This window comes from Doryrhamphus excisus, linkage group LG6 (assembly GCF_037039965.1).
Source record: "Doryrhamphus excisus strain RoL-2023G ecotype Guam linkage group LG6, RoL_Dexc_Guam_v1.1, whole genome shotgun sequence".
NCBI lineage: Eukaryota > Metazoa > Chordata > Actinopteri > Syngnathiformes > Syngnathidae > Doryrhamphus > Doryrhamphus excisus.
In genome coordinates this window covers 17372978-17396317 of record NC_136362.1, presented here as the reverse complement: position 1 = coordinate 17396317, position 23340 = coordinate 17372978, and positions in this window count along the sequence as shown.

The following is a 23340-nucleotide window of genomic DNA, read 5'->3' as shown; positions in this document are numbered from 1 at the left end:
ATGTTTTTGGAATGTGGGAGGAAATCGGAGTACCCGGAGAAAACCCACGCATGCACGGGGAGAACATGCAAACTCCACACAGAGATGCTCAAGCGAGGATTCAAACCCAGATCTTCCTGATCTCCTGACTGTGTGGCCAACATGCCACATGCTACACCAGATGCAACATGCTAATCACTCATCCACCATGCGGCCCAATTAGAATTTACATTAACTCCAAATGTGGCCATGTTTTGGCCTTAACATAGACATAAAGTGACATTTCTAATGCTGTTTGGTCCACCAATAAGGTTTTTACTTGTTTTTGTGTTTTTTGAGCCAACTTTTTGAAGGTGCATGTTGTAAAAGAAGAAGACATTTCATTTTGTTGCCAACAAAAACAATTTTGACGACTGTGTCTTAATATGAAGTTCTTTATGAAGTTCTACAATTTGTCTTTAGACACATCTCTTTCATTGGTTCATATTACACTGTCCATATGAACTCAATGAAGTGGACATCCTTCAGACATTCAATATTTGTAGCACAAATGAATGTAATTAAAAATGAGTAGGTTTATGTGTGTGGGATTACAGCAGAGGTTAACACCCTGACTTTGGCATCCACAGAGTGCACGCGGTGCAAAGAAGGAAAATGTAAAACACTGGCCGCATTTTTCTCCACGTTTATGCATTGCCGGGAGAGGAGAAAAACAGTACCGTGGTTTATAATTCCCCCGATTTCTCTGGAACATGCAAACCAAATGTCAACGAGCGTCATAAATTCACATTTTAACTGCCTTCCCGGGAGTTGGCCACATCGTCTGGACCTAAGGAACTCTCCTGCTTTCATTAAGAGCTGCATTATTCCTCGTTAAAAGTAATAATGTCCATCTCATGGAGGCTGTCGCATACATGCTGAAAAGTGTGTGACATCGGTGAGACCTTTGAGGTTGCAAACGAATGTAATGACTGTTGCTGAAGTTTTCACCGCTGCCTTTTCACACGTTGCTATATTGTTCTCTGCTCTCTTAGCTGCAGTTTAGCACTTCTGTGTGGTATTTGACCATCAAATCTGGGGTTAATTTACAATGCATTCAGGCAACAAGTGGTGCAATAGGCATCAGTAACAACATTTTGTAAAGTTTATTGGGAGCATGTCTAATAGTTACAATGAAGAACAATAGTGTTCAAACACTGGTATCATTAAATAAAAATCCATCCATCCATTTTCTACTGCTTATCCTCACTAAGGCCACAGACATGCTGGAGCCTATCCCAGCTGTCTTTGGACGAGAGGTGGGGTACACCCTGAACTAGTCGCCAGCCAATCACAGCGCATATATAGATTTAAAAAAACAATCACATTCTTACCTTTGGGAAATTTTGAGTCACCAATTAACCTAGCATGTTTTTGGAATGTGGGAGAAAACCGGAGTACCCGGAGAAAACCCACGCATGCACGGGGAGAACATGCAAACTCCACACAGAGATGCCTGAGCAGGAAATCAAACCCGGGTCTCCTAGCTGTGTGGCCTGCCCGCTAACCACTTATCTACCATGCCATAAAGACTTAAATAAATAATAATGAATTATTGAAATAAGTATTAATTTGATCAAGCAATATTATATAAATGAAATAATTAATGAATTCAGGATTTATTATGTCAAAAACTATGGTCATCATTAAAAATTAAGGAAATAAGGATAACTGATATCAGGCACTGTTTTATGAATGAATACCATATAAGTACAAAAATGAGGATTAAATGAGGATACATGGTATTTTGGTATCAATTAAATAATGACCGAATTCAGGATAAATGATATCAAACACTAATGAAACACTTACTGAAATAAGGATAAACAATAGGCTGTGGTAATAATTAAATAATCATTAATGATATCAGACAATGCTTCTCAGCATTTTGTATTGTCTTATACTGGCTGTGTACGCTCTCCTGGATCACAGAATGTGGTACAAAATCCAGAATAAACGCAAGACAAAAATGTAATAGTTTCTTCCTTTGGCCCGGTCTTCAACAAAGTGGAGCAGAAAGTTGAAGTAGTGACCGATTGAAATCAAAGCATAAGCTGCTGCCCCTGCTTTGCACCTGGTAGAGGTCATGCAGATGTTTAAATATGCACCCCAGGAGAAAAAGAAGGTGTCTGCAGCAGAAACAGGAGATGATATTTGTTTGGGGTGTATGAATGCTATGAAAGGGAGAGGATAAGGAAGAAGGTGTCACTCTCAATCCAAACCCTCAAACTTCAAAACATCCCACCCTTATTTAAAATCAGTGACCTGAGGAACCTTCCCAATGAACAAAAATGCATTTAGTCTTTATCTGTGAGAAAATTCATTTTAACATAAAATTGAAGCTGAGAGCGATGTGAAGGGAAACTTGTGAGGCGCTGCGGGCGTAATTTAAACATTGGCTATTGCGCAGACAGGAAATGAGAGGAAGGCCAGTTCCTGAGATGGGACTGAACTGGAAGTACCAGAAGGAGGAGGCTTGTGTGGCGTTTGTTGAGGTAACAGTAAGGTCATTGAGAAGTAGTGTTTCCCTCTTCTGATCATTTGGGCTTTACTTGTCGGAGGCGCTATCTGAGTTCCCACATCCTTGTCCGAATATTTCATCGGGTTTGATTCAAAGTCTGAAATTGAGGCCGGAGCTGCATGAGACCTCCTGCTGCTGCTGCTCTGCTCATCTTATATGCTGACTGCTTTCATTTCAACTTTTCATCCGATGGAAGGAAGTCAAGTTGAAAAAGGCAAAGAATTATTTCAATATTTCATCAAAAATATGCTTACTGCAGGTCTGAGAAGGTCCAATCTTTTTCGCCTGTGGTTTTGATTGAAAACAGACACAGGCTACAGAAGTCAGAGTTGCACTCATGCTAAGCGTTCTCATGTCACAGCGCCGGAGGAGCATGCAAGACTCTGCTCTGGGCTGTGTAGGACTGTGTACAAGTAACGTCCATCTTGGAGCCGAGGTGCAGGACCCAATGCCAGCCCGCCAGATTACAAGACCTAATCAGTCTGGTTAGTCTGAGACGACGTACACCTCAGCTCTTTGGTATTTTCCACAATGGTGTATGTGCTACAGGCATTTCGCATGTGTTTAGTCTTCATTCAAAGCATAAGCAGCCATCTACCTTCTATACCTGATTCATTATAGTAAATGACAAGTATGCCTGAATCACATTTGCAAGCAAAGTTGAGTTTGTGAGTAATGTTATTGTTTTTGCATGTTAATATTACCAGATGTTAACTTTCTTTTGCATTCGTGCCACGATAAAAAACGCAACAAATATAGATGCATGAGGTGACGGACCTCTGCAACATTCTTTAAAATGCATTAAAATGTACCTGCTTTTACATTTTAACATTAACAGTAAAGCTTGACTGGATGATTTTTTTTCCTCCACTCTCAAGTACAAAGAAGACCCTACATTTAGTTTTTATTCCAGCTGACTTCAATTTACACTTTTATGATATTTAATTTTAAAATGTTACTTAAAACGTTCATTCATTTTCTACCACTTATCCTCAAGACGGTCACAGGGGTGCTGGAGCCTATCCCAGCTGTCTTTGGGCGAGAGGCGGGATACACCCTGGACTGGTCGCCAGCCAATCACAGGGCACATATGGTAAAGGTAATGGTTTTATTTCATTTGAACATGCATCAGATTACAATTGAGTGCATCCCATAATCAGTTCACAGTTCCGCATGTCCAAAAGGAGTAGGAAGAAGCAAAGCTTATTATTCCTACCCCTCCATCTGGTACTTTTACAATCAGTAACTGTTACATTTGTTCACTTCCTGCTTTCCTAATATATTTTTTTTATTATTTTATTTTTGTCACGTACCGAAGTACAAGGTGATATGACCATCCAATGACATAATGTGTACCATAGTAAGTGGCAATATAGTGATATATATATAGCACATCATGACTGGTTCAAGACTCTTCATCCTTGTATTTAGCAAACATCAACTGCTTGTATTGTTTCTTGAATTGGCTCATCGTTGTGCATTGTTTGGGGTCCTTACTCAATCCATTCCATAGTTTGATTCCACATACTGAAATGCTATGGCTTTTTAACGTAGTCCTAGCATAGAAGTGTTTCAAATTTAGTTCTTCCCTGAGATCATATTTCTCCTCTCTTGTAGAGAAGTATTGGATGACATTTTTAGGTAATTGGTTATTTTTGCCTTATACATTATTTTAGCTGTTTGAAGATTAACTATATCAGCAGGTTTAAGTATTTGTGATTTTAGAAATAAGGAGTTAGTATGTTCTCTGTAGGCGGCATTATGAATTATCCTTACTGGCCTTTTTTGCAGTACATTTAGCGAGTGAAGATTGCTTTTATAGTTATTACCCCATATTTCCACACAATAAGTAAGATATGGTAGAACCAAGAGCAATAAAGAGTGCGGAGTGATTTCTGGCCACCTTATGTTGTATATTTGTAATATGAGGTTTCCAGCTCAAACATATAGACAAACAACCATTCACACTCATATTCATACCTATGGACAATTTGGAGTCGCCAATTAACCTAGCATGTTTTTGGAATGTGGGAGGAAACCGGAGTACCCGGAGAAACCCCACGCCTGCACGGGAAGAACATGCAAACTCCGCTCCAGAGATGGCCGAGGGTGGAATTGAACTCCGGTCCCCTAGCTGTGAGGCCTGCGCGCTAACCACTCAACCACCGTTACATAAAACATTCCAATAAAATTATCATGGCAGCAATTTGATACTGGAACATTCTAGTTCCATGATTAGAATTTCGCATCCATGAATGACTTCCATTTTCGAGGTTCCACTGTCTAAAATAATATTGTAAACAAAGAAAAACGGCGCCATCTGTTAACATGGTGGGGCACTGGCTCTCTTTGCCCGTGAAGTCACCTTTTCCCAATCTAGCTGTTCAGTGGAATTAATTTCTCCTGTAAAAACATTATAACGCTCCCTCCCTGGTGAAACACAAGGCCACATGTAGCAGCCCAACTTTGGCCCCTACCCTGCCGCCTGCCCGTGCAGGCAAGAAAAACAGCCACATAAGTCCTTCCAGGCCTCTTATTATAAACAGGTGTCACTTTGGTGATAAAATATGACATCTTAATTGGCCGGCGAGATGCTTTGTCGAAGCAGATTAACACATCATCACGCGTGATTTATTTGTATTGTGCCAGCATCATACGGGCGGAGGTGGGGAATGTCAGTAAAGCGGTAGCATCGGATTTTTTCTCCCTGGGGGAGCGTTGGAGCCACACGTTTGACCTTGATGTCTCACTCTGCCGGATAGTCTGTTGACAGATGACATCTGCAATGTGCTAATAGTGGCTGATGTTTATTTATTTATTTATTTATTTAATAAAAATGTTGCACAACTATTTGGTTTGTGTAACAAGGCTGCCAGTACGATGAAGCAAGGAAAGATGACGATAAATAGATTTAAATTAATATTTTTTTTATTATTACAAAAAAAAACTTTAAACTGTATTATGGAAAGCGGGAAGTGAACAAATGTAACAGTTAATGATTGTAAAAGTACCAGATGGAGGGGTAGGATTTAATAAGCTTTGCTTCTTCCTACTCCTTTTGGACATGTGGAACTGTGAACTGATTATTATTATTATCATATATTATATATATATATATATATATATATTCATCCTGTAACTGTATGATTAATATGATGATAGTAATGGTTTTATTTCATTTGAACATGCATCAGATTACAATTGAGTAATATAATAATTATTATTATAATTATTATAATATATATAATAATTATTATTATAATTATATATTTACATATTATAATATATATTATATAATTATATATATTTACATATATTATAATAATAATAATAATAATTATTATTATTATTATTATTATTATTATTATTATTATTATATTACTCAATTGTAATCTGATGCATGTTCAAATGAAATAAAACCATTACCATTATTATATAAATCATACAGTTACAAGATGAACACATCCAATATCCAATATACGTACACTCACCAATCATTTCCCAAGACAAACTACAATCTAATGAAAATTCTGACTTTTGATTAAGTATAATTTCACCAATATATTTACTTTTGTATTGTTAAGCTGCACTGCATCATATTAAAATGTCAGACTTAAGTACACGTTGTTATAAAAAGTACTTTTTTTCATGCGATCATATTGATAAGGAAGTAATAACGAGTGTTTTAAATGGATATGTCACACAGATGCAGATCACTCAACACACCGCATGCCACAAAACAAAAGCATCAAGACCCTTCATCCTATACACCACAGCGCGGGAGGGGGGAATGACATGTAGTGGTCTCCACAGGATTGTGCAGCCTGTGTTTATGGACACACCCGGCACTTACCGTCTGTTTCTTATAAAGACTATCAAACAGGGGGAGCACCTGTTTCCGACACTTCCACTACTACACGTGTTTGCTGCTGTGTTCAAAGAGCCTACAGAGGACACACACACACAAGAAGCACCACATATGGACCCGGGGGTACAAAGAGAAGCTAGCAGTCTGGATTCATTTCATTTGTTGGAGGAAAATGGCGTTCTTGATAGCAACTTTGCATGAGAACTTAAAACGTTTTCAGTAATAACGTAAAAGTTGGATAGTCAATATTGTGGTTGTTACAAGGCAGGGAATGAGCCCAATGTGATAAGGCTGAGGGAGAAAATATTTTCAGGAAGATATTATGTTATTGTATTCTTTTTGTTTGACAATGTGGCAGTAATAGATATCAGTAAAACAAACATACGTGTGATCAAGTGATAGTGGCAAAGCCCACTGGGAGAGGATGGAGTTGTGTTATCTGCAGTCGGATTTGGACATAAATATGTGCTTTTCACTTTGTGTAATGTCAGAGTTTACCTCCACCAAGGCCAAAAAACTAACCAAACGGAACACATTTACTGATCAATACCTTGTGAACATGCCTGGATTTTACCATTAACATTGTTGAATAATTCAGTGAGAAAGTTGAAAAAAAGAGTTGAAAAAAATACCCGACAATATCAAAACTGAAATGACAATTTTTGATCCACATCTTTTTTTGATCCGGAACCTCAAAACCCACCTGTTTAAATCTGTTTTTAAACTTTTTATACCTGCTTATACCCCGCTTTTAGCCTTGTTTTAGCCCTGAATGAATGTTTGGATATTGTATTTTATTGCATCGTTTACTCTGTTTTTACTCTACTCTATTTTTATTTCTTTTTTCTCGACTGTAAAGCATCTTTGAGTACTCTGAAAAGCGCTATACAAATAAAATGTATTATTATTATTATTATTATTATTATTATTATTATCTTTATCAGGATATTGTGATGGGAATTCTTTTGACTCAGATCCGTAAAAAGAGCTGCTCTTCAGTTCCCAAACGGCTCCTCGGATTGTATTAAAATTAAAATTAAAATAGCAACAATGCAAAACTAAAAAACAGAGCAGCATCCATCCTTTCATGAAGATTGACATTCAAAAACACAAAGTGCCTCAGTTTTTATTTCCTGCTTTTCATTCCCCTCCCCTTTCCAGTTTGTGTAAGATCTCTCTCCCTTCTGTTCAGTGTCATACGGCACCACACATTTTGAACATAAAAACAAGACAAGAAAAAAATGACAACACGTTCACTTCAAAGAGCCGGCTCTCGTCGTTCTCTCCTTAGAGCCATTTTGTCCTCATCACTAACACTAAAACTTCATGCCTTTTTCCTTGGTTAAGTAGTTTTTTCTTATAAATAGTCAAGGTTTTTTCCTATGAATAACAATGGACACATCTATAGAAGTGTCTTGTATGAGTTGTATTTATATAGTTACATATCATTTTTTTAATGTATTGGAATCTTTAAGGTTAAACATAATCTGTTCTGGGATGTCAACATTTAGTTGGCTTTCCCATCAAAAAATTGAATTCAATGTCATCTGTCCCAGGCAATGCTTTGAATAACATTTTAACATTCTTGACTTGTCAAACGGGTGTAAAAGTAACTGCATATTTCACTATGATGATGGGTGACAGACTCAGTGACAAAGTTGCGTAAAGATTAAACATTAAGTGAACACCGTAATGTACTGAGCGCTACTTTCTAACAGGCTCCTTTCCTTGTTCTATGGTTAGCATCACCCTTTTCCTTTACACTTCTGCTTTGTCATCACAACAAAAACCCACACACATCTATGGGGTTCAGTCGACTTCACAAATTTTGGTTTCAATTTGAATTTTGTACAACTGCAGCCATATACTAAACGCCATGTCTGAAAACGCATGAAAGTTTCACACTGGAAAAAAAACTATACAGGACTTTCCAGTAGGTCTCATATGTTCTCTGTATGTCCCCCCGCTAACCCACCAGGAGGAGTCACAGGCCGGTTAGTCCTCCATAAAACTGACTTGCAAGAACCCCAGCCTCCCCCGCCGCCAAAAACAAATGTACTGTACATTAGCACAGTGTGAGGGCGCCAGCTCTGCCGCAAGCGGACCCGAAGATGGCTCAGCAGTTTTGTAGTGACGTCAAGAAGGTCGCTCAAAGGTCAGGCTCTATGCCACCTATGTATCACCGTCTGAGCCCATTAACCGCAATGAACACGCCGCTCCACAACACGTTGTCACAGTGCGGGAGCAAAATAAGAGCTTAGCAGTGTCTTGTAAGCAGACCGCATTGTTGTGTCGTGTCATCTGGATGCCATTAGCTCGCGTTTCTCACTCTGCGCTGCACAGGGTTAACGGCATGAGTCGCCCTGTGGACAATTACATGCACCACACACACACACACACACACACACACACAGAAACATTCACACAAACACACATTAAGGCTGCTACCTCTATCCTCCCTCCCCTGTAATGAAAACAAGATGTCCACGCTCCTACTAGGGAGACTGCAGTTAGCTCCCTCTCCCCCCTCCTAACCGCAGATCCTCTATAAATACTCTTACGACTTTCTTAAATATGTGACAAAAATACATTTACGGAGAGTTTATGGGCACACATGTGGTCTGACTGAGGTGGATCAGTGACAATGTGCCTGCGGGTATATTGCTTGTGTACTGAAAGTAATATGAGTGCTTCAATCAAAATAAAATAAATGTAAAAAAAAAAAAAACATCTGCCCTCCACACACCCTGCACCTGATCTTCATGTCTCAATTTGTAGCCAATCTGCTCACAATTGGCGACCAAATTACAGTATAAACATGCCAGATAGTCATCTTGTTTACAGCAAAAAGCCCACTCCCCCTCCCTCTCATGAAAGCCCCCATCCACAGCTTCCTAATTATCAGTTCACAGCTCATATTTGTGTGTGGTGGATCAGATCTATTTTAAAAAGAACTACTATGCGAGTCAGTGGATCATGCTCTGCTTCACAATGTCACAATACATGTTGGAAGTCATGTTTCCCCTTAGTAAACCGCAGCTCCCAATTGTCATCAGCACTCATGCAGTCCTAGACCCCGACACTACTACCACCATGCTTGACTGCAGGAAAAAATCATTTATCTTTAGACTTACTTGTGTTGTCAGCTGTGCCTGTCACTAACTAGTCAAATGTATATTCAAGTTTCATTTTGAAAGTAAAGCCGTCCCTCGTATCGTTCTGGGAATTGGTTCCAGCCCCGAATGTGATCGGTGAATTTCAATATTAATGAATGGAGTATTTTCGTAGTTAAAAAAAATTTCGTAGGATAAAAATGTGTTTACAACCTTCTAAAAACAATTTAACATTTTTAGAGCCCTGCAGACATGAAATAACACCCCTATAGTCACCCTTTATACTTCATATAATTCACTGTTAGCATTGAGAAGGTTTCTTGCTGTGGTATTTCGAAAGTAATATGGGTCGATCGCATGGCATTAAAAAAAGATCCACATCTTATCATCCATCCTCGCCATGATGTTTGTCATAAATATTAATCTGCCATATATAAAGGTACACTCCAACAATACTGTTTGCTGTACACCGCATTGCGCAGCGCTTATATACGCTTATAGGAATCAATTTGTAACTAAATGGGGAAGAAGGACAGAGTTGGAAGCCAAAAAATTAACCACAGCAACAGAAGTGATATTTTATTCACTGTCATGTCAGACTTTATTTAATCATTTATTAATAAGTATTTTTTTTTCCCCTTGAAAGATATTATGTCATAATAATGGTTATAACAATGGCTGTTGTGAGCAGTGTGTCCATATTTGGACAGTGCAAAATACTTCCAAAAGTACTAATTATAGTTACTAATTACTTTCCAAAGTGTAATTGAATTAACAATGAATTTACACAGCTTTTTATGTGTTTTTTTTAGTGTAGTGGGAAAATTTATTTGCAGCACCTGTCCTGTGGTGGGATAACAGATGTTAGATGCCGTTATGTCCAATAAGGGTTAGCCCAATAGCGGCTGTAAAAGTCTCAAATGACACATGCCAGTGGCACTACAGGACTGGCCGCGCAGCATGAAGGCAACTGTGAAAATGGAAGCTCCATCCTCGTCGCCAGTGTTATGTAAGAACACAAAGACAATGACTGTGTGCTCACACCACGTTATTTACATCAAATGATGCAATCACATGCATGTGCTATAGCATCACACTGCTGTGACTCTGCAACCCCACAGTATACATTATGTAGCATACATTTATCACTACATAATAACTTGTCATATTTAACATTTCAGTAACGATAACATTGTTTGAATTAATAATGAATTAGATCTCCCGGTATTAATTTAAATGGGTGGCACGGCGGTCGAGTGGTTAGCGCGCAGACCTCTCAGCTAGGAGACCAGGGTTCAATTCCACCCTCGGCCATCTCTGTGTGAAGTTTGCATGTTTGCATGAGTGTGGGTTTTCTCCGGGTACTCCGGTTTCCTCCCACATTCCAAAAACATGCTAGGTTAATTGGCGACTCCAAATTGTCCATAGGTATGAATGTGAGTGTGAATGGTTGTTTGTCTATATGTGCCCTGTGATTGGCTGGCGACCAGTCCAGGGTGTACCCCGCCTCTCGCCCGAAGACAGCTGGGATAGGCTCCAGCACCCCTGCGACCCTCGTGAGGAAAAGCGGTAGAAAATGAATGAATAAGGTTTAAATGCTGTTACTCCCAAAACATCAGCATCCCATTGTTTCCATAATAAATACTAATTCAAACATATTTAGTTCTATGTGTCAATATTAAAACTGTGCATGGTGCATATGCAATTCGGTATGACAAGTAGAAAGTTTAACCACAGGTGTGTGCAGTAATTGTGAACATGCATGTGAGTGCATGCCCGTCTGTTCCTTTGCAAGCACTCATGCATGAAACACGGTGTGTGTGTGTGTGTGTGTGTGTGTGCTGTGATTGACAGTGATGTTTTGAAAGCTGTTTCTACACACTTTAGGTCAAGCGAGCATCTCTATTAGCTCAGTGTGGCCATTGTTCAATGCTCCTTGACATGTTAGTCTCCAGCCAAGCCCAATGGGTTCTGCTTCACACCACTTCTGTCTAAGTCGTTGATCTCAGTCAGCAGCTGACTGTCTGCAAGAGGGGCAATTATCCACATTGTCACTTTTGCATTTAAACTTGTGACATATAGGTCACAGGGTGTCTAGTGTAACCAAGGTGCTTATTTGCACGGGAACGGCAGTTTGGTTCAACTTAGCTGGTTCATATAGTAAATGTGATTGCTTCTCCTGCCAGTTATTAATAATTGCCATCTTGCTTGTAATAAGTAATAGAAAGACTCAAAATAATCCACATAGTAAAAGCCCGCAGTACACTTACACACAGGCATGTGTGTTCACATAACAAACATGATTGCTGGAAGGTGCTTGTCAATGCTGCACTTCCATTTTATTTTTTTATTTTTTTTTTACAGCAGTAGCTATAGCTAGGAGAAGGTCAAATGCATTAAAAATATTATTCTCTCCTGAATGAATGATTGAATTTGACAGCCAAAATGGAAGATTATATACCCAAACTCACCAGGAGGTGATCACATTGGCTGCATGTATTTCATATACAAATAAAAGATGCAAGAACAAAAATGTTTTCCAGTTAATAAAAAAATGAAATGAAAAAAATGGCCAAATAAATATTTGTAAACCATTAAAAGACAAAAGTGATATTATTGTTTGTAGAACAATTTAGTCGGATTGCACGCAAAAGTAATGTACTGATTGACCACCATTAAAAGTTGCCCTAGTCTTGAAATGATGGCAAAACATAGCATTATACAGAAAAGTATAACATTTTGGACTAAACATGTTTTTCTATGGGGGCGGCACGGCGGACTAGTGGTTAGTGCGCAAACCTCACAGTTAGGAGACCAGGGTTCAATTCCACCCTCGGCCATCTCTGTGTGGAGTTTGCATGTTCTCCCCGTGCATGCGTGGGTTTTCTTCGGGTACTCCGGTTTCCTCGCACATTCCAAAAACATGCTAGGCTAATTGGCGACTCCAAATTGTCCATAGGTATGAATGTGAGTGTGAATGGTTGTTTGTCTATATGTGCCCTGTGATTGGCTGGTGACCAGTCCAGGATGTACCCCGCCTCTCGCCCAAAGACAGCTGGGATAGGCTCCAGCACCATTGCGACCCTTGTGAGGAAAAAGCGGTTGAAAATGAATGAATGAATGAATGTTTTTGTATGTTTGTGAGTTGATGTGTAGGTCCAATAATGTCCTACTCTGCAGCTCATGAAACACTTCTCCAATGTAACGACACGACACCACCATCAAGTCCTACGGACGAAGTCAAAAACAAAGCCTACACTGTTTACACTGAAGGCAGAGTAATGCAAGTATTGATATACATTCACCAAGCGGCCATTGCAAAGTGTCACTGGCAATTATTTGCCTACACTTTCACTGTATCCACTTTCACAACAGCACAGTTCTACGTGCCCCCTCAGTGACAATAAACAATGGCTAATTACACCCATACCACTTTCTATGATGGTGGGAATATAAGTAGTAAAATGTTCTCCTTCGTTGCCAGAGGTTAACTCAAGTTTCCTATTGTGTGAATTGTGTTTCTTCCAATGACACAGAGCAGTCCCCCAAATGAATGTTTAATATGAAAGGTGCTGAGTGATGCCCACATGTATGGAAGGATTGATGCAGAACACTCGCCGCCAATTAACATGGCAATATTTAATAACAAACAAGAAATGGACTAGAGGAAGGCAATGTAGAGGAGTATGAATGGTTGAATTTAAACACCTTAATGGCCCTCAGAGCAGCAACTTGGCAACGCACGGGCTTATGAGTAATGCACATCGGCAGGCCGCCGGTTCATGTAAGAGACGAGCAATAAACGGCTCAAGCGAGAGGGGAAAAACTCGTATGGTTGGATTTTAAACAAGGTAGGAACTCCATTTCCTTTTGTTTTTGAGAGTCCCAGAATGGAAATAATAAATAATGAAAATAGCCAAGATTTTGCGGGTTTGTATTTAACGTGGCAACCAATGGACGAAGTTGGTACAAAATAACTAAGTCCACATTTTGTACCACATCCAAACTTTGACCAGATGATCTAAAAGTCTAAAAGTCACAACCTGGGTGCAAAACATCTTCTCTGAAGTGACACATCATAGGTCTATTTCATTAAAGCGCTGTAATCTCCATGTTTCCTCCTCTAAGCTAGTCCTCATGTTTACCCCTCTTCTCAACTTGGTGAGGAAAACATTTCCACACGATTCTCCCACTGAGGGCACAAAGTGTGTCTCTAAGTTCAAGCAGCACCTCGGGCGAAATGCGAGGGAGAAGGAGGTGGACGATCAGTGACGAAGGCGGGCAGCGTTGGGACAGCGTGTGGGAGAAAATTGCGGGGGTTGATGACCTCACAGGGAAATAAGAAAAAGCTTGAGAAAATACACAACAAACAGGAGGCAGGTCCCAGGAGGCCCAGCCCAGTCACTTTCAGCTCGATGTCCTGATAGTCTGAGAGTGTGAGAAATAACCTGAAGGTCACAGGATGGATCGCTCAGGCAGCCAAGAGACCAGCGGCCATATTTCTTTTAAACAACTGGCAATAAAATCCAATTTGAAACCAACTAAACTCCGTTATTGCCAAGCACTACTGTCGTTTGTCATTTGTAGGCACAGGATAGGGAGACAGTCTTGTTCTGTGTGGCTAGATCGAGATATTTATTGTCAAATTCTTTATGCGGTGTCAGTTGCATTGTACAGCTGATTCGATTCCCTGAATCTCTATGTGGAGTTTGCATGTTCTGCCGGTGCGTGGGTACTCCAAAAACATGCTAGGTTAATTGGTGACTCCAAATTGTCCATAGGTATGAATGTGAGTGTGAATGGTTGTTTGTCTATATGTGCCCTGTGATTGGCTGCCGACCAGTCCAGAGTGTACCCAGCCTCTCGCTCGAAGACTGCTGGGATAGGCTCCAGTGTGCCTACGACCCTCGTGAGGAAAAGCGGAAGAAAATGAATGAATTTAAATTCAAGAAATTTGCAGGCCGTCAGTCTCATGGCAGGGCAACAGGTGGCGCAATAGACTCTTACCGTCAAGCCGTTTTAGCTAGTCAGAAGCTTGACAAGGTAGTTTCTAAAAAACTAAACGGAAAAAAAACAATGGAATTTTATGGTTATAATGTTTAAAAGCAAACAATGAACAACAATAAGTTGAATGCGTTGAATCATAATCTATAGCAGGGGTCTCAAAAACTCAATTTATTTGGGGGCCACTGGAGCTAGGGTCTGGGCGAGACTGGGCCGCATCAGGTTTTCCAAAAATAAAAAAAAAACGCATTTATTAAAAACTTTGCTTTTGGTTCCAATTTTCTATAAAAGCTCTGATAAAACATTCCACTGTTCTCAAATATCTTACTTTTTATTTTCCTACACAAAATAAGATGAAAAATAAATAAACAAATCAAGAATAAAGAAAATCAACCAATCAGTAATAAATAAATATAATAATAATAATAATAAAACGGCAAATAATAAAAACTTAAGAAACCACATATAGTTGGTGGGTGGACAAATTATTTTTTTCAGATTAAAATGAACAAAGTATTATTAGAGCCCTGTAGACATGACAAAACACGACTATAGTCACATTTATACTCTTTTTATTTACAACATATTGCGCAACTGCAGGGTCTTGAGACACATGCTAACTCGCAAACTAGAGATCTAGCAACCTAAACAGTAGCCTTCAAGTTATTTCCTTTAAACTTAAATAGGCAAAAACTTACCACTTCCACACGGATAGGGAGGATGACTATTAACAGTTATTTAACCTTTAACATGAACATTAATCAAACGTAATAATTTTTTCTGGGTACATGATACCATACAGCATCCATATCAAACTTGCGCGGGCCGCACTAACATTAAACTTTCATATCAAGGCGGGGACCTCAAACTAGTGTCCTGCGGGCCACATTTGGCCCGCGGGCCGCTTGTTTGACACCCCTGATCTATAGTATTTCAGAATAGTGGAGTCATGGAGGACTTTACTTTAGGCAAACACAGGGAATTGCCCTCATAGGGGCCCTCATAAAAACTGATTACTTGAAACTGATTTTTTTTCTTAGATCTAAAGTACATATTACTGTTTTAGTCTTATTTGAGGTGCTTAAAACAACATCAAAATTCGAAATCTATTATTATCATTTCAACCGCTCCCCTCTCCCTTGTCATGCAATGAACTATCCCATGTTCACATTTGCATATACAGGAACAACACAAACTTGTTGGAGCAATTTGGAGAAAATCGAAGTGAAGTTTCCCCAGTGGAGTGGAGAAGAGGAGACAGCAAGACAAAAACCAAGTTTTTATCAAAACCCCTTGAAGTCACAACAAACGTAGACACATGAGCATTGCTGTCAGTGTCAGCGGCGGATATTTCAGTACTGTAGTTCTAGCGATGAAGCTCAGAGTGACCCAAAGATGTGAGTATTAAAGCGGCACGTTCTATTTAAAAGGAATGTTTTGTTCCCACTCCATTCACAAAATGTGATTAAGTGGTAATGAAAAGTGCAATAGTTCATCTTTACAATGGAAATGCCCCCAAAATGGCATATAGTGCTGATGCAAATAGAGTTGTTTAATTGAAACAGGGCTTAGCCAGTATTTGAATGTATTTTAACCCTTAGATGCACGAGTGACTGGACTCTACACTCTTTCACAAGTGGGTCAAAAATGACCCATACTAGAATCAATGCGTTTTTATGTAAATTTTGCCATTTTGGTTAGGAATAATCACTTGTATGATATTTAGTATCATATTTAGGACCACACAAGAATGATTTCATCCAGCGTCTGTAGGACCATTTCAGCTGTGTATCTCGCAGCCAAGGCATGGATGAGGAAACAAAAGATTAATGATTAATTAAAGATTAATACATATAGTAATGTTAGCCAGCCAGTCTCAGCTAGTTATAAAGTAGGCTAATTTGTTGATAATACTAACAGTCATGAAAGACACATACACAATAGTATATAAAGATAATAGTTGTTGTATTAGCAATTTATGTGTAAAAAAATCTTCCAGAGGGGTGACACTTCTGACATAGTCTGTGTGGTCCACAGTTAATTTATTCCTGACAGCCAAAGTTGATAAGAATCAAAGGTTCCGATTTGGTTCCATAGAAAATACATGCAAGGTTGGGGTAGTAACACAAAAACTAAAATTTCTTAAAATTTATCAAAGTTAAGTTAAAAATGTGAATGGTATGATAGCAAAAACATGTTTTTTGAGGAATACCTAGAATATGAAATGATGAAAAATTTTAATTACGAAGATATTTCAAGAAAACAAACTGACCGGGTCATTTTTGACCCACTTATGCATCTGAGGGTTAAAGACAAAACCGCATGGAAAATATCAGATATCCAAGTTCACATGCATTGTTGTAGATGATTGGTCAAAATAAAGCATGCTTGCATTGCAGCGTTGACCAACAGGGGGGTAAAGAAAATGTCGCCTGTCTGGATGTAGTCTCTCAGGACAAATTTTGCCACAGGCCAAAATGAGACAGTACCATGATGGATGTTCTCCTGCTGCTAATGAAGTTCCTGTCTCATATTAGGCCTGAGTGAGTGAGTGAGGGGAGTTAGACAGACTTCACTGGTGGGGGGGAGGGGTGGGAGCGTTGAGTTATCTCATGCTAACTTAGTTAGCTGATCGGCTCCAGGGATACAGGAGAAGGGTCAAGACCCCAACCAACGTCCCCCAAGGGACAGAGGCACCGAGAAGTCAACATTCCTGAGAAACTCCGGAGACCTTCCTCCCCTGGAGAGGTGGCGGTTAGGGGAGAGAGAGTGATGGAGGGGAGGAAAAGGGTGAGAGAAAGATTCATGTCCTTTCCATTTAGCCTTTTTACAAGAACAATGAATGCACAAATGCACTCTTCCACATTTTCCAAGCTTTCAAACTCAGACATCATTGGTGACTCATAAACTCACACTGACCTATGCACCACTCATTCCTGCCATTATTTATGAATTTTTTTTTGGGCAGTCTTTCTAAAATAGCCTTGCTCTCTCTCTCTTTCTCTATCTCTCCTCTACTCCCCTTGGCGAAGTCATTTCCAGTGCAGCGGCGGCTGGCGCCTGCGGAAGTCTGAGGAGAAGGAGGAATTCTTACAAGTTGTTTGGCTGACAGCCACAGTAATATCGATGTGAGCAAGGCAGACATGTGCACGCAAAAAATATTTGCATAACATGAAGTTGTATAATGCATACACACTTTGTGGAGCTTCTATACACACAATGGGGCTAGCTTTGTAAAGCTGTGCCCCGTGTAGTTATGACACTGATGATCATATTTCTCATTCATCTCAGGACTGATTGTAGGACCGGGCTCCGAGCCTGTGGTTGCCTCAGCTTTTTGATTTGTGTGTATGTAAAGTTGTCTCGTTCCCACATGTCAAATGTTGGCCGGGCAAAACTGGTAACTTAGAAAGTCATATTTTCATGCATAAGCCTCAAGAATCAGTGAATTAGGAGGGAGTTTATTTCCTTTGCAATTATTTACATTAATTCATTCATTTTCTACTGCTTATCCTCACTAGGGTCGCAGGGGTGCTGGAGCCTATCCCAGCTGTCTTTAGGCGAGAGGTGGGGTACACCCTGGACTGGTGGCCAGCCAATCACTGGGCACATATAGACAAACAACCATTCACACTCACATTCATACCTATGGACAATTTGGAGTCGCCAATTAACCTAGCATGTTTTATTTATTGTATTCTGCTGTTAAAACTTTCGAATGTTTATAAGATATTTTTATCTACATAGATTTATAAGATGTAACAAAGGTTCCGCCTGGATACTGCTCTGTGATATTATTTTATATAGCAAAAAAACACGTTTTACCCGTTGTTGCATTAAAAACAACCCCCAAATATATTGTAACTTTTTGGGTGTATGACAAATATTTTGACTTGTGGGCCGCATTGAGTTAACAAAATTGTCCGGGGGACCAGAACATATATTTAACACACACACACTATTTTATGATTATAATTTTCCTTGAATTATTTGTGTAATTTTATGTGTATACTATCAGCTGTATGTTTTCATGTCCTTTTTTCAGGAGGATTTTAAACATCAGACCACATCAAACTATGTCATTTAATTTTACAGTTTTGTTTTGTTTTTTTTACTAAATAAGACGTCCAACTTGCAAGTCATGCTGCCAGTTTCTATGTTAAAAGTTCAAATACTTAGAAGGCAACTGGCAGGCCGGATTCAAACGCTTGGTGGGCTGCATGTGGCCCTCGGGCCATAGTTTACCCACCCCTGGTGTATGGCATACAAGCGTTTATGTATTTGTCAAGTGTCATCACTGTAAAAGAAGCATAATGCATTCATGGCTCTTTTGATAGTAAAGGTTGCCGACCCCTGTTTTAGACGGACCTTGTGGAAACAAGGTTCTCCACATCATGTAAGATTATCTTGAATACACATTTCCAACATACGGTAAGATACTGTAATTCATCTGTTTGTTTATGTGGCTCAGTAGGTGCTGTTGTTTGGATTATAGTAGCAGAGTTGAAAAGGGCGAATACTTCCATAGTCTATGTCAACTATGCATAGACCCTGACATGCATTGACCGTGCAATGACATACTCAATTGCCGCCGTCTGACCCCACAACAACATCCACAGTCCAGGATGCACAGAAGGCTCAAAGGATTTCCAAACCAGAGCTGCCAGTGGTCTTACATCCATATTTATAGCACTTGCACAAAATACAGCTCAAGATCACAGATTATATTTTTGTTCGCAAAAATGTATTCCCCATGCCGCATGTGTAAAGCATCATTTGTTTTCATGATGCCGAGTTACTAGTAAGTAGAAAAGCAGAGCAAGAGTTCCGAGTCACATCGTCCTGTTTTGCTGCCCAAGTCGGTTCAACACGAGTTCACCGATAACTCCTGATGGCAGGATGATATTTTGTCTGCTGTCATTCTTCGTCACTCAGCAGAACTTTGACAGCGCTCATTCTCCTTAAGACCCCAGAAGTAGTCACTGAAGGAATGCATGGGAAATGTGCTTGTAGCTTCTCGGAATGCCATGTGCAATCACTGGCAACCAAGACAGGAACAAAAAAGGAAGAAAAAACAATGGTGCACGATTCTCAATCACTCATCAATGGCCTGTTGTAAATATGTCCGTATGAGGGATACAGGCAGTGGGTCTAAGTAAATGTACCTTTGCCAGCAATGACAGGGTGCTGTCTCGCTGTTCTGAATACGAGTCACGCCCCCCCTCAAACATGGCTAGCATGCAAGCCTGCAATATCTGGCAGTGGTGGGTGTACTCAACAGGGTGGAAGGATATTCTAACTTTCACCATAGTTTAAAAATAGCCCGCCCCCTTTCTCTCTGAGACGAGTCCTGCTAATAATCACGGCTCTGTACTGGCTGTCTGAAGCATCTGGTCTGAGAATGTGTCATTTTTTTAAGGAGGGGCCTGGGAAACTGTAGACACCATGCTTGCTGCCCAGAATAAGAACCATGGGAATAATTGAATGGGTCTTTTTTTTTTCTATTCGTGTGGGCCACTAGACTAGCTTGTGTCCTAGCCTGCCAGTATAAGTCACTCACTGGCTGGTTTGCCAGAAACAGATGATTTTTATAGTAAGACATAAAGAAAGGCTGAGGGACACAATCAGGTCGACAAATCATGGAGACGGAAGGGGGGGGGATGTCAGACAGTCGTCTATGGTCACTATGAAAGAATGCGGTTTATGACATGACTTTCAAACAAAGTCACATATTAAACCTATTTTTAAAAATGCAAGAGTTTCTGCTGTACTCTGCTGCAACAATTGGTTTGAACGTAACTTTCATTATGCAGGTATGGGGGGCAAAGATCACCCTCACGCCACATGGACTTGTTAATAAGCAGGTTGAGCATAGAAACTACACAGACATTATTACAGCACTGGAACAACGTAGAAAAGCAGCATTGTGACTGTTGCCAAAGACACCATGTGTCAGCGAGATCACCATCTTCCTTTTTTGTCATTTCATGAGTTATTTCATGATTTCAATAGGGTTTCTCATCTTGATGCTACATTATTTGGCTCCATTTTAGGTTATTGAAAAAAACCAAGTGAGAAAAACTATATTGGAGAAATAAATCGCATCAAAACAGGAACGTGGTGTCCATATTGACCTCACTACCACATTGGGAACTGTCACTCAAGAGTCACGTCTTCACTGATGGGAAGACTTAAGTGTTCATATATTCAATATTCATTGCATTATTTTCATACCTGTGATACAGAAACTGCAAACGTAAACTTGGGTTAATATTTTTGGCTTTCTGGAACAGATTAGGGCTGCATGCAGGCCTCACAGCTAGGAGACCTGGGTTCAATTCCACACTCGGCTATCTCTGTGTCTCTCAGTATTCCGGTTTCCTCCCACATTCCAAAAACATGCTAGGTTAATTGGTGACTCCAAATTGTCCATAGGTATGAATGTGAGTGTGAATGGTTGTTTGTCTATATGTGCCCTGTGATTGGCTGGCGACCAGTCCAGGGTGTACCCCGCCTCTCACCCAAAGACAGCTGGGATAGGCTCCAGCATGCCCGCGACCCTCGTGAGAATAAGCGATACAGATAATGAATGAATGAATGGAACAGATTATTTGTAAAGTGAAAAATTGATTAGACTAGCGTCCATTTTGGTTCGGGTCAGACATTCTGGAACAAAATAATGACTCTAATTTCATTTCCACTGAATTTGTATCATTATATTTGTTATGGTTCCATGGGTAACTAGAATCAAAGGTCTTCATTACATTTCCCAAATGACCTTCACTCTCATGTAAATCACATTTCTGGTCCTGATTCCACTGTTTCGCAATATAAACATGTTCATATATACCATGACTTAACATAAGTGCATAGAATCCACTATCATCACATAATGATGACAAATAATACAGTACTATTCTACTGTGCTTTCAAGAAGCAACTTGTGAATTTGCTATATCTATGAACATATGTATATAGAAACAAATAAGTCACATACAAAATATAATTTGTAAATGTAAGCCCCTTTTTGCCAACTAAGCCCAATTACCACATACAGTGAGACAAGAGTGAGGGCCATCCGAAACCAAAATGACCGCGACACAGCACTAACTGCTGCCTAAAACGTGGTCGAAGACTACCAATGTTCTTACATATTTCCAAAGCACTTAAACAATACTACATATTTCTGTTACTTCACTAAGCATGTTATGACTTTAAAAAGGTTATATTAGTCACTTTTATCAACAACTGACAGATACAGGTGGACAGCAGTATGGACACGGAGCACCAAGTTCTTTGTCCAGATTGTACCTGGGCGTTAGCGTTAGCGTTCCAATACAATCCTGGCACAACAACTCATGTAACAAAGGTTCCACCTGAATACTGCTCTGTGATATTATTTTTTTTTACATTTTCACAGTATACGTATATAGCAAAAAAACACATTTTACACGTTGTTGCATTAAATCAAACCCCAAAAATAATGTAACTTTTTGGGTGTATGGCAAATATTTTGACTTGTGGGCCGCATTGAGTTAACAAAATTGTCCGGGGGCCAGAACATATATTTAACACACACACTATTTTCTGCTTATAATTTTCCTTGAATTATTTGTGTAATTTTATGTGTAAAAGTGTTATACTAGCAGCTGTATGTTCTCATGTCCCTTTTTTCAGGACCACATCAAACTATGTAATTTAATTTTACAGTTTTGTTGTATTTTTCACTACATGAGACATCCGGCTTGCAAGTCATGCTGCCAGTTTGTATGTTAAAAGTTCAAATACGTAGAAGGCAACTGGCGCGCCGGATTCAAACGCTTTGTGGGCCACATGTGGCCCCCGGGCCGTAGTTCGCCCACCCCTGGTGTATGGCATACAAGTGTTTATTTGTCAAATGTCATCACCGTAAAAGAAGCATAATGCGTTCGCTCATGACATGTAGTGTGACCCAACATTAGATTGAGGGATGAGCTGCTGCCAATATCAGTAATGAAGTGCTGGACAATATTGTTATATCAGATTAAGATTAAGATATGCCTTTATTTGTCATATTGGTAAAAATTCAAAATCAAACATCTCTAACGGATACAGAAAATCATAAATTTGCTTGCTCCTTTTGTACTCTAACCACTGTTTGCCAATTTAATGATATTTGATATAATTTAATGAACAGTGACTCATTTGCCCTGATTCATTAACATGACTATAATATGAGGAATGCAAGAATTACTCCAATTCAAAATGTCCAAAAGCAAAACTATGAAAGGTCATAAATCATCTTGTAGGGGGAGGATGGTTGCTGTTAACTTGGCTAACAATTAGCTTTTATAACAGACTTAAAGTCACTGGTGAATGAATGCTGTCAAGCAAGGACCTACTATTGATGAACTATAGTTCTCTTATTATTATTATTACATGAAAAGTAAACTGAGTTGATTCATAAGGGAGGTGATTGGTTGAACAAGTGACGCTGAGGTCTCGGGTGCTAACAATGTACACATCTTTCAAAGAAAACTAATCAGGTTGTTGTCATAGAGAGAAAAGATTAATCTCATCACAGTGTTGGAATGAAACACAATTTAACCTCACTGCTTCGTGTTTAATGATAACATATTAAACCACAGTGAGACAACAGCAGGACTTTTGATACTAAACGACATTACTAAAAAAAAAACCTGTATGTGCAAAATGGACTTTTATAGTTTTCTGACATCACTGTGTGGTAGCACCACAACGAGCGAGTGACAAACTGTGAATGAGGCACTTGATTGCTCTCTGGATCATGGCCCACGTATAAAGGGTAAACCCGCTGG